Here is a 16,214-nt window from a genome sequence, read left to right as displayed (position 1 = left end):
CTGTAAATTTGGGGGGGGGGGGGATTCAGATGCAGAAGGCATATATATGAAGATTTTAAGACAAATTGCACTCAAATTATACCAAATATTGTATAGTCATGAGTAAAATAGGGGCCATATGAGCTTCCGGGCCCCTCGGCCCCCCAAGATCGGCGCTCTTGATAGTATGTTTAATATATATGCATACCTTTCTCTTCCTGAAAACTAGTCTGGTACATTGGATTATTCGGGTTAAAAACACAACAACACAAATAACCATGAAATAGAAGTGTATGTACGCACTTTATTGAAATTGATATTGTAGCACACTGAGTTATTGATTGAAAACAAGAAAAGCTAAGTTATAAATTGAGAAATTCATATGCAATTTATATGACTTCTTTTCAGTTGTTACTGAAAGGTGGTTCATTCTAGACATATTTGCTTTATTCTTTTTGGCAGATATGCACATTCTAATATTGTAGTTAACTACCTCTTGTTAATGAGCTAGAAGTGTTTCCCTCGGGGCAAAACATGTTTTGAGAAAATCTTGAGGGAATTCATATCTCAAAACCTCCTCTACCTTTTGACATGCAGTCAGGTGTCAATAAATGACAATTGTGCTTTAACCTTGAGAATTTTCCGGAATTACTAAAGCTTCCCACAGATTAAAGGAGCCGATATAGCTAATGGTTTTACCAAAACAGACAGGGTAAACAAATACGTACAACCATTTCCTGAATTCCTATACGTGCTTTTCCTCATTCACATCTTCCTTCACCACCCTTCTATGAGGGTAGTGTTCTGGCCATTGACCTCCAAGAACAAATCGTGCGAATCTATGCTTCTTTGTGTCCAGTCTCAAATACAGAACATCTGCCTCTCATATGGGAATTCGAAAGAGTTAAGAAAAATAACAAAACTGTATTTTTCGTGGCCAAGATACGCAGGTAAATTTATCATTATCATCATAGGGTAAACATTGCTTCAGTGTGGCCAACTTCCAAGATAGACAGGTGGCCAACTTATAGAGTAGTAAGTAACAAATGTCTTGTGGGAAAATGCAGGTTCAAGACGAACTAGGCCAAGATAAGCAGGTGGGCAACTTAGAGAGGTGGCCAAGTTGACAGGTTTCACTGTACATGCATAGATACAATTTGATTTGTTTATTTACATAACAAAATATAGTGCCACTTTGCTGCTTTTGGAAGTTGAGGACAGCCTCAGGGAAATCACGTGTACTGATTGCAAGCACCTGGAAGATTTTGTCTTAGATTTTGACAGCTCCAAATCAATACATTCAGTGAGTGAACTAGGAGTGCAATGGTACTGGTAGTCTATTTTACTTTGAATGGTGTTGTTTTTATAAAGATGGAGAACGAAAATATTTTATCGTTCGAACATTTGAAAGAATACTTTTTCTTAAAAGCTGAAGATGATGGTGAACAGCAGTGGCGTATTTAGGGGTGGGGCTTCCGAGCTTAAGCACCCTTCCCCCCCGAAATCTTACTTACCATAGTAAAGTATATAAAATATCTTGCAGAATTTTCACATTTTCAGGCAAAGCCCCACCGAAACAAAATAGTAAGTACGCCACTGCTGAACAGAATTTAAAAGTAAAGTGGTGCCCCGGCGGGAAATATTTATCAACAATTAGGGTGCCATAATGAACGACATTCAGTAAGGGTTTAATATGAATATACGGTGTTCTGATGAGCAGGCCTAGTTTATTGATGTAATGTTGATGGTATGTAATATTAGCGTTCTTTTAGATCAGTTTGCATATCCTAAAGTCCCGTTTATTATAGAGTTTGGAACAACTAGCTTTAAAAAGCATGTACCGATTTTAGAGTTATTGGCAATTTTGATTCACCCCCAGTTCATGTGTTCTCATTTTGTCAGTTGTAGTGCAATGGTTCTCAATATTCTGTATTTTTAGTTTTAATAGCAACATTGTTATTATTATATAATTAGTTTAGCAGAATAATAATAAGCAACCATTTTTTGTAACGCATAGGGATGGGCACGAGTCAAGCTAAAACTCGACTCGAATCCAAGTCGAGTTTCGAGTCGAGTCAAAAGTAATATTCTCAAGTCGAGTTCCGAACCGATTCACTGTTTTTGGCGTCGAGTTTCGAGTCGAGTCGAGTTTGATAAGTGGCTCGCTCGTTTTAACTCGTTTTGAAATCATAGGCTGATTACATTGGAAAGCGAAAGCCATGAGAAATGTAAGCTAAGCAGTAATATGGAATACTTTTAGTGTTGCTCACGAGAGGGGACACTGCTCGCATCTCGTCTCGTTTCGATAGCGAGACTACAAGAGATTTTTCATAACAAGCTTAGCTCGGCTCGGCTTAACTACTCGGCTTGGGGTGAACCATCGGCTCGAGCTGGCTTGGTTGGGATAAGCCATCTGCTCGGTTCGACTCAACTGAGCGAAGGGGTCTAGCCGACTCGATTGGGAGAGTTGTTGGTTCAGCTCACATCTCGGTTTGAGTCGATAGTGAATGAGCTGTGAGCCGATCTGCTCGAGTCGTTGACAATTCTAAACCCGGGCCGAGCAGTTTTGAAGATATTTGGCCAGTGCCCTATAACTTTTAACAACGTTTGGCTCGAGCCCGAACATTCAACCTAGACCCTCAACCCAAATTCAGAAGCTCGTGAACAATGTCCTTTACTCCTAGACTTCACGACTACCGAGGTTGGCAATCAACTACTCTTTTAGTATTCATATATAAATTACCTATCTTTCATGTTTATACACAGTGTTGTTATAATAATAATAATAATAATAATAATAATAATAATAATAATAATAATAATAATAATAATAATAATAATAATAATAATAATAATAATAATAATAATAGAAGAAGGAAAAGAAGTTGTAGTAGTAGTAGTCCGCGTTACTTTCGGAGTAAAGTAACAGTTACTTTTTTTAGGCAAGTAACGCGTTACTAACGCGTTACATTTTAAGAGAAAGTAAAGTAACTTGTAACGCGTTACATTTTTATGAGTAACTTACCCAACACTGCTTCTTTCTATTGACTCTAAAACTTACACGAGCCAACTTGTTTTTCAATATTTTACACATTTAATATAAGATCCACCAATCCAAGCATTACATTATTTTCTCTTCAATTTTGTAGTTATAATTTTATATTTTGAATCAAACAGTTACAATAAAACAAAAGAACAACGGAATCATTTATTATGAAACACTAGGCTGGATTATATTACTAACTATTTCTAACCACTTGAGATCTTTCCAACACATATCAAACACTGTTTTAATGTTACATGAGTCATACGTAGTATAAAAACTATACATTGATAAAGTGAATGTACAATCACAATGAGAAGCATTTGTGAGCACTTAAAGATGCGCAAGTCATTTACACAATATATTTCAATTGTTTAATTGCGCTATATCACATTATTCGTTGACTTCTAGAGAAACGGGAGTGTTCTAATAACTTCTAGACGAAATAAAAAAATGGGCATACATTTTGTGACTAAATTTACAAAAGCAGACGAGAAAAACTTTTCGAGAAAACTTTATTATTCGTCTGGTCTCTTGGGTAATATAAAGGTAACCAAGAAAGTTCTGTCGCTTTTTGTAGAAGTCTGTGTTCAATTGACACTCACATTGTGAGTTGAATGCGAATGTAGATAAGGTGAAGGTCAGTTGTTGATGGGGTATATCCATCATACTACCTGGTTGTGGCAGTTCAGTTACACCGTGAACTTGCGTAAGGACAGAGTGAACATGGGACCTCCACAAAGTGTCATAAGGGCGTGTATGCTATACGAGTTCAAACTGGGGTCAAACGCCGCTGCAGCGAGGCGGAAGATATGCCAGGCATAAGGTCACGTTTGCCGTGACTACGCGGACAGTTCAGCGGTGGTTTAACAAGTTTAAGGACGGTGACGAAACACACGAAGAAGTACCACGTACCGGAAGACCAACACATGTACAAAATGAAGATTTTCAGACAGCAATTGAGGCGAATAGTGGTCAGACAGGTGAGGAACCATTCGGCAGCTCCTCATCAGCTTGGGAAGCGCTACTAAGTTGGATCGATGGGTCCCACATGATTTGAATCCGGGCCAGAAGGCAACGTGAGCAGACAACTGTGTTTCTTTGCTGTCTCGTCTGAGGAAGGAGCCATTTCCGGACAGGATGTTGACATGTAATGAGAAGTGGATCCTGTACGAAGCTCTACGGCGCCCTCATCATCATTGGTTAGCATCCCACGAACCGGTCCTAAAACAGCCGAAACCAGCACTGCACCAGAAGAGAAGGTTCTCCTGTCTGTTTCGTGGACTGCTCGCGGCATCGTGCATCGGGAACTGCTGCAAACTGGTCAGAGCATCAATGCAACTGTGTACTGTCAGCAGTTGAACCGTGTTCAAGAAAAACTCAAAACTCTGGAGTCAGCACTTCTGAATTGCAAAGGGTTCCTCCTGTTATAGGACAACGCTAAGCGCCACGTGCCTAGGATGACCCCGGGACACCATTCTACGCCTTGGATGGGAAACATTATTGTATCCGTAATACTCCCCGGACATTGTATCGTCCGATTATCACCTGTTCTGTTCCTTGGACAATGACCTTAGAGGACGCCAGTTCAAATCCCTAGTAGATGTGCAAAACACACTTCCAACACTTGATACCTTCATCGTTTCACGTCCCACCAAGTTTTATCACGATGGAATCCATGGCCTTCCAGAATGTTGACAGAAGGTCGTCGATGCCGATGAGGACTATTTTTGATCTTCCAGGTACGTCTTAGGTGACATATCGATGTTCGAAGGTGATGGGTGATAAAACGACAGAACTTTCTTGGTTACCTTTATACTAATTAGGAGTAGTAGAGACAGTCCTTACCTTCTTTTATCAAATGTCATTGAACAACCCTGTAGGAAAGTCGTGACTCACCTCATAATATGTAAATCGTAAATAACATCAACAACGAGTTTTTAAATAAGAACATTATATAAAATCTTTCAGTTTAACTTCCCACAAATATCCTTCCTTTTCATGCTATCGGAGGCATATGATTAAGGCAAGTGAATGTTGATGGAAGAATTGATGGAATGAAAACAAAGGAGGAAACGGGAGTATCGAGAAAACCCACGAATACGATGTTGTCCACCACAAGTTTACTTGGGCGAGGATCGAAGCATGGACCCCACACACCAGAGGTAAGCACTCTACCCCTGAGCTACTGTACCCCTCATAAGGACATAATAATCAACCGATAGTCAAAGCCTTAGTATGACTCTAAGCACAACTACAATCATCTCTGAATACGACCCCGAGAATTTGTCTGAAGTAGCACTATATACACGGTGTTTCAAAACAACACCGGCAACGTTTGAGAGGTGACTCCTGACTCCAAGATAAGGCAAAAAGTATAGACCAAGCTGGGTGCACAAATGCTTCCTTTCGAAGTTACAGACTGCCGAAAACATGAAAAAATGAACTTTAAAGGTCCATAGCTCCAATACTATGGGACCTACCGTAGTCGGGTCAAGAGTTCACTTAGGAACTAGTATGTGCCCTTCTGCCCTTTCCAAATATCCATGTTTCAGAATTATGCGGTACTTCCACAACAATTTTTATAGAGCTAGTTAAGTAATTCAAATTATATGCCCATAGCCAAACTTCCTATATAAAAATTGTTGTATGAGTACCGCAGGATTCTGAAATATACATTTTTCGATAGCGCACATATTAGTTCCTAAGTGAAGTCCATAGTATTGGAGCTATGGACCTTTAAAGTTCATTTTTTTATGTTTTCGGCAGGTTATAACTCCGAAATGACGGATTTCTGATATATATTCGAGAAAATGTCTTCTTGCCCATTGCATCTCTTAAGGAAATTCTTTGAGTTTCGATTTTTGCTTTGCGTCCTATTGTTATACAACAAAGAGGTTATGAAGAACGGGGTCTATTTATTAACGTGACTTCCACACTATGACCGGGACTTGAATCCAGTACACTTGGCGGGTGCACACACCATCTAGAGAGGCGGGTGTACACACCATCTAACAATATAGGCCATTCCCCACCACACTTTCTTGCCTAAAAGAGAGAGCTGGATTATATCACGTCGCCGGCCTCTCCTTAAAGACAGTTACTCTTATCATTTATAATAATAGTATACACTTTTAGCTTCCGTTTTTGCGATTATAATGTCTTTATTTATGTGTCCTCAACGCAAGGCAACAGTTGGGAAATGGTAGTTGACGGACTATGGTCATAAATTAGAAATAATTAGTGCTAAAAGCTAGGCGGGCAGTCAAGTAAAGTGGTAGGTATTAAGTGAATATTTCAGATTATCTTTCGTTGTTATGTTGTGTCCCGTTGATAGCAACGTCGCATAATCTCTCTTTAGAAGACAGTGTTGTCCGCCTCTCTCAACATGCAACAAACCGGGCTTTACTTAATTAATTAACTCGGTGACTGTAGCCAAGTAACTTGCACGACAACTTTCGTGTATCTTCATTGAAATACTGTAGAAGTTCGTCTGTAACAAACGGACAGTCATCATCCCCCATCCATTTAACCTTCTCTTTTGTTTTGCGTGCTGGCATGGCAGTCGAGAAACACACGGCACGAAGGACCCTTCAGTTGTTGACATTACGTCAACACAAATGCGGAAACATAAAATAGATGAAAACAATCAAATTTCTGTCTTTGTTTTCGAAGTTAGTATTTGTAGTATTTTTATAGTGTCTACCCCGATTCTTCTTTAAAGACATAATTTGTTTGCTTCTTTTTAATTTCTTAGTTCAACATGCCTTTGTAGGATCAAGGCTAAGTATAGGATACACTGTACGTATATATACATTAATAGAGTACATGTTGCTTAGAGATGGAACTCTACTTAAGGGATTGTAGTTCGATATTAGCATATGGAGACTGGAGGTATCCAACAAATTAAACCGCGTCCGTGAGCTTGCGTTTTTAATAAATTTTCCCATTTTTGTCATTCTATTTGGTTGATGCGAGTGGGTCCGTTTTGACGCCTTGTGGAACGCGTCTAACCTTTATACACCGGGCAGGGATTTGAACGAAATCATAGACTCTCACGTTGGTGACCTCTCTAATTATCTAATTATCACAGGGTAATGATTGATACCTCGTTGGAAAGCTTATAGAACACTGATTCCAACGAAGTACCATTTTTGCAGACTAATTCAGGGACTAATAAGGAAAGGGAAAATTTTGAGTAATTTGAGGGAAATTTTCTTACGAAAACCTACGAACACTGAAACAACGTTCTCGAATAAGTTGGTCTCGTAGAAATACAGTTGGTAATAGCCCTATATTTACAATTGTCATTGCGACCTTTAACCTGAAGACATGCGCATTACGCGTTCAGCTACAAATGCCATTGAATTTGTTAATTCGATGGCGATTATCAATTGTTTTGGACTGAAAGCTATGTTTTGTGAATTATCCTATGGCACTTCAACACTCGTAATCCAATAATGTCACATATATATATATACACACACTGGGTCTTTTGTACAGTATTGTTCTATATATGTGACCTAACCGTATTAGCCAGTTAGTATATAAAATATAAAGGCGCTTCCTCTTCGTCTATAACAGACCTTTGTAATTATGTGAATACACACGTCCTGAAACAAAGAAGACTGACCTAGTTCGAACAATAGTATTGTGCTCAAAAGTTTTGCTACTAAATTAAGTTTGTTCACGGTGGTATGAAGTAACTGTTAATTCATGAATAACGCGTTTTGATGACAATCTTGTTGTTCCCGGTAATACTCGTTTATTTTCACTTGATAATAACAACGAATGAACGATTTTTCCGATACATACTCCCTGATATGTTTCAAGCTTTAGAAAATCGCCAGTAAACCGCAGTATTTCCAAACTACGGAAGAGTTGGAAAGCTATAATGCTGTAGCTGTTTGTCTGCCCATCAAATATGCTCTCATATTTTTACTATTTTTTTATTTTTTTCCCTATTGGTTTAATTTTCGCTCATACTGTCGGCCAATATTTAACAATAGCTTGCAAACAATCAAAGCTTGGCCTGAAGAGCAATGAAGGCTAGCAACAACCGCACAACCACACTGAGCCGAGAGGAGCGTTAACACAATTCAGTTTGCGTGAACAAAAGATTCGGTGAAGCTGTTCTCACAGTAACAGGCGTTACTAACACGTCCAAAATTTCACACTAAACAGGTGGGAGGGGGGAGGGAAGAAAACGTGAAATCTGGCATAAAACAATGATACTCGCTTCACAGCAACTCTACGATGCGATGACAATCATTAGGATTTTCATAGAATAGAATATCAGTAAAATAGCCACTCTTTCACACTGTTTTATGCAGTTATACTTTTACAAAAGGCTAACCTTCATAGAATGTGTTGACACGTATGGACATAATAATATGTGTTTTCCCTGTAATTGAAATGGGAGCATGGCAACACAACTTATGTATAAAATTGAAGCATGTACACTCATGTCCAAAATGATTGTCGCATATCTATAGTTGTCTCCTTGTAACAATATAATTTGATAATGATTTTGCAGGGTACTTTTAATACTGATACTATGTATATAATCGGGAAATGTATACGTATTTGTGGTACGAAAATTAGAATGAGTAAAACAAAATGTTGCTAAGCTAAATGGACAAGAAAATTTTATTTTCGTTTTATCGTTCTTATTTACTGCTCTTTTGACATGAAATTTCCCACATACATGTCTTTGCCGATTATACACATACTAACATTACAAGAAATACCGAGCGAATTCGTTATCAAATTATATTCCTACAACAACAAATTTATAGACATACGACAATGATTTTGGACATGCGTGTACATCTATTCTGAGATTCTTGTTTAAAATCATTTCCAGCTAGAGAGATATAGGTAGCTTACTGAATGAACCTTTAAGGTGGATCACTATACCCTGGCCGGCGAACGATGGTTTCTGACAGCTAAGCTCGCGAGGACGACTGGGAAGTGCGGTGTTGCCATGTGCTTCTCGCGCAAGGGGAGAATCGTTTGCTTCCTCGTTGAGGATGACAGTGAGTGAGTGAAAGTTTGGCAATGTGCGGTGGTTACCATGGAGACGCGACAGATTCTGAGCCTAAGGTTGGTTGACCTGCTGTCTTCTGCTTGCTCGCCGTGGCCTCGTGCAAAGCTGTCAGGAATCATCGTTCTGGTGCTATGCTAAAACAGCTTGAATAGTACGGCGTTGCCAGATAGTGTCGAATGTTTATTGATGCCAGATAATAAAGGAAGTAATCATGGAATTCTGCGCGGATACTTACTGGAGAAATTAGTTTTCGATCTTACTGCAATTCACAACTAAGTTCCGCTTCTTGAACTGCAACGCTAGAATCCAGAAATTAAATGTACAAATTTGGCAAGAACGCATTATGGCGTTCTGCGCAAGTTTCTCCTCAAAATCTATTTCCTTAAACATAAATTAATATTTAAATAAAATTTTGAAACGTAACACAAAAAACGATCAAACAATATACTTATCTCGTAATAAGATCGTTGTGAATGAAATTCAATCATTTTATAAAATACATGACACTGTACAAACATCTGTTGAAGTGTTTATTTGAGATTAGAATTTACTTGATAATGAAAGACAAGCGCAAAGTACCAAGGAAATTGCTCAGAGTCTTGAAAACAGTGGGAAGAGGAAACAAACGAAGAAATTGAAAGCGATATAAGTGAAGATCAATTGGAAGAGAGTTATCACTGAATGACTAGTGACAAATTTATAAAGAAATACATGACTGTGATGATGTGGGAGAAAGAGAAGACAGTGGTTTTTAGTGCAGTGTTACATTGTATATTTGAAGAATAGTCTTTGGCTAGCTGGGGGCTCCGCCCCCAGACTAGAGATGCAAGGGCTCGAAAAAAAACCGGCTTTTTTGGAAAAAACTCGGTTTTTTCTGCTTCGCTTTTTTGCTTGGGAAATTTTGGGCTTTTTTGAAACTTCTGCTTTAAATTGATAAACCAGATTTTGTTTCGCTTCTCTACAACACAAAAAGTCATTTAATTAGTGGTTGATGCCGATAATAATATAAAACCTCGAAAATAAACCATGAATTTAGAAAAAATATTTCAAACAGTTTTACTTCTCAACATATTTACGTTATGAATTCCAAAGGATTAACCAATGTATATAATAAGATTTTTTTTAAATCCTACATACAAAAGTAAGCAGGGTTGGCAACAACCATGGTTGTTTTTGAAAATGCCAAAAAACAGTTTTTTTTGGGGGGGGGGGAGTTTAAACTAGGCTTTTTTGGTTTAAACCAGGTTTTTTGGGTTTAGATATTTTGCTTTATGTATTTATATTACATATTGACAGAAATAAGTTTGTTTCGCCCTGGTGTTATTATGCAACAACGGAGTTGCGCTGGAAGAGGTCACATAAGCTTAAAGAAGTCCGGCCAGTACATTTCTTAAATTGAGAAACTCCCGCCCTAGCCATCGGGAAAATCCTATCATTACTGTAAATGTAAAACAATAACGGAAAAATCCTGTTATTGCTTTGCATATAAAATTTAAAGGTCAACGTATCATAATCAGTACGCTAAAACTGAGGTATTAAATTACAAATTTAGTACGTACATATCATTGAAAGTACAATCCAAGCTAATGTTGGAAGCTACGTAGGCAATCGATAAATTTTGTCAATTTATATCAGTATATTTAAGCAACCTTTAGCTTCTTTATAAAACAACAGGCATTCAGGCATGCAGAAATATACAATTTAGTTTCGTTTCGTATGTTCAGGCTTAACATACTTACGTAATACCGAGGTTATCAAGGAGAAGACTTTCGCTTAAAGTTACATCCGAACTGCTACTTTGTTTACGCATGAAAGAAGGGTTGTGGTTTAACCGAGAATTGAACATGGGACACCTTGATTAAAAAGTGAAAAAGAAATAAAACTAATGCAGATGGTTTGATGTATGGAAACCTCACCATGAAGTTCACACGATTCGCATTTTTTGTTCTTTTTATTTTTTTCGGTTTAAACCAGTTGTTTATTTAAAAAAAGAAACAAAAACAGCTGGTGTAAACCAGCCTACCCTAAAAGTAAATACTTCTTTAAAAAAATACTCAAATAAGCAGCAAAATTCTATGTAGTATTTTTACTTCGAAATATTCCATACCCTCTTTTTGGAACAAAATAAAATTAAATATAAAACATAAGAAAAATACTTAGATTTATATGATACACTTAAAGGCTGCACATCTAGAGCTTTTGGTTTTGTATATTCTTGAAATTCTACAGTTTTATATAAGCACCATCACGGTTTACTCAGTCCTCAAGTTTTCTGTATTTTTAACAAGAGGGATTCAACATATGAAGGGTGTGAGGTAAGAACATGGTAACCTACAATTTTACTATTTCAAGAAATTAGAAATTTTCTGCTGCACAATCCATTTTGAAAGTTGGAAAGCTAATTTTTCACATAAGACTATACATGAGGGATTAAACGAAGCGGTATGCGTTGTTGTCTATCTGGTGCTGCATAACTCAGCAATTGAAAATTTGTTAGTTACCATGTTCTTGGCTCACACCCTTCATATCATTATGGAACTCTCCCCACCCCACCAACACCAAAAAAAAAAAAAAGACTACGGAATATATTTAAGTTAAGATAAATACAACTGCACAACAAACATGACTGAGTGGAGCTTTTGCGCTTCTATCGGGAAGTCCGGGATCAACTCAGCATATGACCATTCTGACAAAACTTTTCTTCATTCCATCTATGAAGTAGAAATAGTGCGTGTACTGTGAGTTGGCCGACTTCATTTCTTATTGTTTTTAAATCGTTATTATTACTAATTACCAGCAGTGACGGTTTTGCGAAGGTTAGGGGGGCGGTCTTTCGGACTGAAGCCTGTTTCCCAAAATTAAGGAATGTCTAAAACAAACGAAATAACTATTAGTTATGCCTTTACTCATAAACTTTAAACTCCCGTCAAACAAAAATTACGAATGTTTAGAAAAACTAAACATTAGTAAGAAAAAATCCCTCCCAAAATACTTTTCTAAATCCTCCACTGATTCTCAGTATAAAATGATCTTCAAGATTGTATCCGGAAGATTATCGCTAAATATATAAAGGAAACGAAATACAGTATTAGTTATGCCTGTACTCATCAACTTCAAGCTCCTCCCAAATAAAATTAGGACATTTTAGAAAATGAAACAATCAGAGAAACCCGTCCAAAAGTACGCTTCTAAATGCGCTACTGATTATTTATATAAATTAGTATTCAAGGTTGTATCCGGAAAATTATTGCTAAATCGTTGTACAGCTACAGTATAACAGAAATGTGGAAGTACGGTTAGACGGATATGTTGAAAAACGTACGCTTTGACGGATATATAGAAAAACGTTTAACTTTTGCGCTAGAAGCTAGAGTACTAAGCTCTTAGAAATGAAACACAGACGACAAACTGAAATGATCCCGAGAATAAAAAAATGTCGATAACTCGAAAGTAAAAATATAGTTAAATAGCCTCTAAAATTGCCCTCAAATACTACATTCTTCATGTTAGCTTTAATTCGTAAAACATGTGCTCCATCCATCTTGATGGTGAATTTTAGAGCGAAATATGACATTTAGGTCATGAAATTCTTATCTAACTATAGAATATACTATAAGAAAGCTATTTAGATAGAAAAATCATTAAAATGAAAAAAGCCAAAATTTCCAAAATCCTCGATTTTTTCCCAAAAAGCCGGCTTTTATGTGAAAAAACCCATCGATTCAAAAAAGCAGGCTTTTTTGCATCTCTACCCCAGACCACCGAGTTTTCTCAGCCTACGACCTCGCATTTCTTATCTATCGGCCTTTGAATCAACAGTGATTTTCGTGAATTTGCTCTTCATATTTCCTGAATTTGCCCATCCGACAATTCTATCGTTTCTTTTCCTATTTCAACTATCTAAAAGATTAAACTTTGTATCCCAAGCAAACGCCCATTTAAATAGCATGGGAATTTCTTCATTCCCCTAAAAAAATTAAAAATATTCACTTTTGGCGATTTTCCTGTCGGTTAGTCCTGAAAGGCTAGAATCATGCCAAATGTCATCATTCTAATCCTGCCGGAAGCACCTGAACATTTTGGGGTGTAGAAGACGTCCCATATAAATAACATGGGCTAGATTTTTCAGTTCCCCGTAAAACCACTCTACGATTGGAAATTTTTATTTCTGATGATTCACTTAGGTAAGGCTAATATAAACGTACAAGCATACCGAATTTCAAGTTTTTATTCCAATTCAAAGGACCTAAAACATGAGATTATAGGTCCAAAAAAAGGCCCATTAAAATAACATGGGGAAATTTTTAATCCCCTCTTTAGACCCCCTAAAAATTAAAAATATTCACTTTTGGCAATTTTCCTGTGGGTGTGTCCCGAAAAGCTACAATCATGTCAAATTTAATCATTGTAGCCTTACAGGAAGTGCTCAATAATTTATTTCAGCTCATGTAGTTTAATATGTATTTAGGATTAGGATAGGATATAAAAAAAAAAGAAGAAAATACATTCATATTTCATTGTCTTCGTGATGAATCTTTTCCAGCGTTATATTGTTCGATGTGATGCTTGTGATTTCCAGCAGATTTAATCGTTCAAATAGTTCCCATATATTGATAACCTTGTAATACGAGAAACACATAGAAGAGCAGTGACTTAGCCGTGGAATTAGAAAAAAAAAAAAAAAACACACACACACACACACAAAAGGTCAATATTTACAAAAGAAACAATTGGAGTTAACGGAATAAATGCCTTTTCGCCATCTCTAGACACAATTGTACAGCAGTACCGTACTACTTTATACAGCGGAGCGACACTAACCACCAACGAAGATGTGGCTTGATCCGTCAATCCTCAAGAAAGAAGTATAAGTCTTGATGAGAATTTTGCATTTTCTGGTTTCTGCTTCTGTTAGCATTACTCTGTATCGCCGGACCACACGAAAATTGAAAACAAAAGGAATATTATTTAGTTTATCCTCCAAAATACTAGCTTGTGACCATGGGTACCCGAAGAAAATTTTCAAGAGGGAGTATTTCCCAAGCTGCTGTCTTACGTTTGGTATTTTTTATTTGTATTAAGAACATCTTAAGAAATTGAAGTATCGTGAGCCAGACGGGGGGAATGCTGCCCTCCCCTTAGGGTGCTCATGGTTGTGACCCTGGCTCACTTGGTATTGTTCAAAATACAGTGTACAGGTATGACATAAAGAAGTAGTGCAGAAAAGACGAACCAACTTGTGCTAGGTGGCTACTAGAAAGCACGAATGCTATCAAACCGAACAGGACAGGAGCGCAGCAGGGGGCCCGAGCGGGAACGAGGATATACGTATAAACGAGGATAGTGTAAAAAGACTTAATATGTCATAAAATTCATGGCTTATGTGTTGCACAGCTTTGGGAGAGATAATAAATACCATCTAAAAAGTGCCAAAATGCACTAAATTAGGTTAGATTAGATTTGGCTTGGTTAGATATGCCTGTTGTTTTCTGTAGTTTCAGTTCGTTTCCACACTTACGACAAGCTGTTCGCCTGTTTAGTAGATCATGCATTTCACACAACTTCAAAAACTGACACTCCTTATTTTTGTAATTCGATAAAACTCAAACATGATATGTCACAATCTTTACGCACATTTCCACACTGCTTTACTCATAAATTGTAACAAGTGTCCCTCTCCGCCAAATAGTTCCTTCCGCTCCTACATATAGTGCCACTTACATCAACAACAACAAGCAACAAGTATTTTCTTAACTTCAACTATTCCCCTCACCTCACTTTCACGCACTCTTTCTCACAAACCAAAGTAAATTCTGCAGTTCATCTGGTAAATTTTCTAAAATTTGTTCGGTGATACTGCAGTTAACCTCTTCTATTACATCTATAAAGTTAATAAGTTTTTTTTTAAAGTGGATTTTTTAACTTTACTATTTCCTCAACAGTTAAAACTTGCTTTCGCAATAAGATATATATAAACTCTAAGAAAGACGATTTAGGACCTGTCTGAGCTACAATTTTAAAAGAATGTATTTTTAGTGACTCTGCTATTGTAAATTTGTTCGGTAAATTTTCCTCTTGGGTTTACTAACGTGAGGCATTCTTTAGTTCCTCAATATAGTGAAAATAAATGCGAGATAGAGAACAAATCAATTTTATAATCAGATATAATTTATGTAAATCAATGAACTTACCTAAAATTCTCCATATCAAAATTTGTTCACACCTTTATTCACATTATATAAAACAAATCGAAAGTTTTTCTTCAGATTCACTAGAGATTGCTAAAATATTTCTTTGTATACACCTAAAAAATTTATCCTCTTTCATTCTTCCACCTCTAATGTGGAATCTTCTGGTGCAAAAACAGGTTACAGTCGTCTGTTTCATGTGGAATATATATATTTTCTAAGTTCACCTTTTTTTAAAAAAAAAAATACGTTATGGGCGATTTATTTACATAATTTTTGGTACAGTCCTATTTTATGGGACAATACCAGTAGAATTCATGATTTATACGCTTCTTCCATTAGAAAATCGACTCTACTTATAAATTATTAGGAGTTGCGGTCCTAGGTGCAGATTCTTTTTACGAGTGCTTAACAGCAATGAGCGAAAATACAAAATGAAATGAAATAGAATTGATATTTCCTCTGTAAATCTTTCAAGTTAATTAATCGTGCAGACATACGCCATTAAAAAAAAACAGTACAAAAAATAAAAACCAACCAGTCCTAATTGGCCACTAAAAGCAAGGGGCGGTATTCAGAGAGAATTCGTTAATCGATGGTTAGTCACAGACTAGTTAGTAACATACTAACTCTTCACTAAGGAAGGTGCCCTTTTTGGTATTCAGAGTCTACTTTGAGTACAACTAAAATGATGATTTGGGTATGATTAATTTATAGAACCCCAATGCATCGGTGAGTAAAATAAATGTGCCAACTACGGAAAAGTAGATGAGCGCATGCGTAGTCGGTAAAAATGAAAATACATGAATTACGAAATCCGAAATGTTGTGTCGCACACTAAACCGTGTGTAAAAGATAAGTCTCTGCTCTAGATTAATTAGGCACATGTGATTAACTTCGTCCAATACTACGTTCTAATCAGAGACTCAATACAATTTTGATAACCACCCTTTAG

At 36.9% G+C, this 16,214-nt stretch overlaps 1 protein-coding gene across 1 annotated transcript in view; it reads right to left on the bottom strand.

The window, feature by feature from the left end:
- The window catches only part of Axs (Abnormal X segregation), a 204,350-nt gene extending 188,976 nt beyond the window's left edge, over positions 1 to 15,374 (bottom strand). Inside the window, exon 1 of the mRNA XM_081757254.1 lies at positions 15,263 to 15,374. The gene's annotated coding sequence lies outside the window, so the exon portion shown is untranslated. The remainder of the gene's footprint in view (positions 1 to 15,262) is intronic.
- Positions 15,375 to 16,214: the final 840 nt, after the last annotated feature.

This window comes from Thermobia domestica, chromosome 1, assembly GCF_964235325.1.
Source record: "Thermobia domestica chromosome 1, izTheDome1.hap1.1, whole genome shotgun sequence".
NCBI classification, from domain to species: Eukaryota; Metazoa; Arthropoda; class Insecta; order Zygentoma; family Lepismatidae; genus Thermobia; species Thermobia domestica.
The sequence above is the reverse complement of the archived record's forward strand: the minus strand, read 5'-3'. Positions and strand labels throughout refer to the sequence as shown.